Source organism: Alosa sapidissima, chromosome 18 (assembly GCF_018492685.1).
Source record: "Alosa sapidissima isolate fAloSap1 chromosome 18, fAloSap1.pri, whole genome shotgun sequence".
NCBI lineage: Eukaryota > Metazoa > Chordata > Actinopteri > Clupeiformes > Clupeidae > Alosa > Alosa sapidissima.
In genome coordinates, this window is record NC_055974.1 from 18,155,180 (window position 1) to 18,157,201 (window position 2,022).

The 2,022-nt window shown below is 43.3% G+C and overlaps 1 protein-coding gene across 2 annotated transcripts in view; it reads left to right on the plus strand.

The window, feature by feature from the left end:
• Positions 1–2,022, plus strand: part of arhgef40 (Rho guanine nucleotide exchange factor (GEF) 40) — a 41,222-nt gene extending 39,200 nt beyond the window's left edge. For both annotated transcript variants that reach the window (XM_042069134.1, XM_042069135.1), the window contains exon 27: positions 1–2,022. This exon is cut by the window's left edge and continues 835 nt beyond it. The gene's annotated coding sequence lies outside the window, so the exon portion shown is untranslated.

Below are 2,022 nucleotides of genomic sequence, written 5' to 3' on the forward strand. Positions count from 1 at the left end.
AGCTTGCTTGTGCATACATCAAGCTGTGCCTCAGTTGCTCCCATGCATATGCAAAGAGGATATACTTAGGGCTTGGTTTATTACAGGTTTGCTTGTACAGATAGTATTTGCCAAAAAGGTTGCTTGTCTGACAGGATGTGGTGAAGATAGTATCTTTTTGATTACCCAAGTAACATTTCTTATTAGCTTTTGTCATCTTTTTAGTACACAAGCTTTGGCACACATTATATGGATGATTTCAAATCTGCGTCAGTAAACCTGTAGTATATCAGTGCTTGAGCAGACTATGCATGTGGAAAATTATAGTCATAAATCTGACAGAGACAGATCTAAGAAAATGATGTATCGTGTCATCAGATTTGGATAATGCTTATGTAAGGATGGGAGAGCACAGAGGGTTTCCAATGGGATCTGGGAGAAGTGTTATCGACATGAATGCTGCACACAGAGATCGGAAAAGATATCAAACAGTTATGGTTACTTGTGGAAGAAATATTTGGACTCTGAATTGTATGAAGTGAAACGCATGCGTACCAAACAACATTTCCTAAGGGTACATGTTTTCTTAAAGAGATACATGGGTGAAGGAAGAACTATATCTTGAAAAAATCGAATGAAGAAACTGTATTTTTGAACATTCCAAAGGGCGAGAGCTAATTTCACCTTGTCGCCCCCATTTTGAGGTGTGTGTGTGTGGGGGGGGGGGGGGGGGTACTTTGCACTCTTTGGTGCTCCCTCTCCTCATAGACTTGGATGCTTTTGTCTGCTCCAGAGGTGCCTCATTGTGTTCCATTATGGGCCTCTGTACCATGTATGGAGGGGTGTAGATGGGGGGGGGGGGGGGGGGGGGGGGCACTGTGCACTAATCTCCAAACTCCACTGACAGTCCTCCCAGTCCCCTCAAACGCAACCACTCAGATCGTCCGCATGTTTGGTAGATCAACGATACGTTTATTGATTTTTTTTTCTTCTTTCCTCTCACCCATTTCTTTGAGATTCAAGTCCTCCGCATGGTGAGTTTGTGTCGTCGCTATACCCTAACACCACCCTACAGCTGTTTTGTTTTGTTTTTTATTCCGCGGCTGTGATCCAGTTTAGCGCTAATCTGCCGTGGCCGCGCCGGATTCTCATCTTGTAATCTACTCAACGACGGCGGATCTGCCTCGCCCATCGTGGGCTAACGAATCAACACTGCCGCTGCACGGCTAATCCACTTTTGGTGGACCTGGCAACCGAGTTGTCCCTTGCCCCCTTGTTAGAAATTCCCTTTTTCCCTGTCCCATTGCAACACACATTGGGTACTTCTCTCTCTCTCTCTCTCTCTCTCTCTCTCTCTCTCTGTCTCTGTCAGTTGTTCTTCGAGAACATGGAGTCAGAGGAGGATATTGGGGGGTATTATGGTTTTACTTAAGAATGCAGTCGCTCAGTCTTGCGGCACTTGGAATGTGCCTTAAACTATAAGCTGCCCTTACCTGTTCATAGTGGATTTGATCTGTCTTGTCTTATAACAGGAGCTGTATGTTTTCATTAGATTAAAGGATGTAGCTGAGTCTTAAGACACTAACACACACACACACGCACACTCGCATACTCACACACACACACACACACACACACACACACACACACACACACACACACACACATACACAAACACATAGCTCAGACCCAGGAATACTTTCCACTGTAGGTCGTTATATTCTTGCTTTCTGTAAAGACTTTTTCCATCGTGAAAAAAAAGATAGGCCTTGGCGGAGGCTTTGTGTTCCGAATGTAAATACTAGCACTATCCAAAAGAGAGGAAGAAAATAGAAGAAGAGGGGGAAAAAATGGTGCCATTTTTTAAGCTTGTTTTGCTTTAACCATAATATACAATGTTTACATGGTTTCACTGATATTTTTGGAGGGGAAATGACTGCATGCCTTGTCTGTACTCTATTACACTGCTTTGTACTTGATAACCATTTGTACTTGATCGTGTGTTGACTTGTTTCTGTATTACATTAAAAAACAAAACTTGGA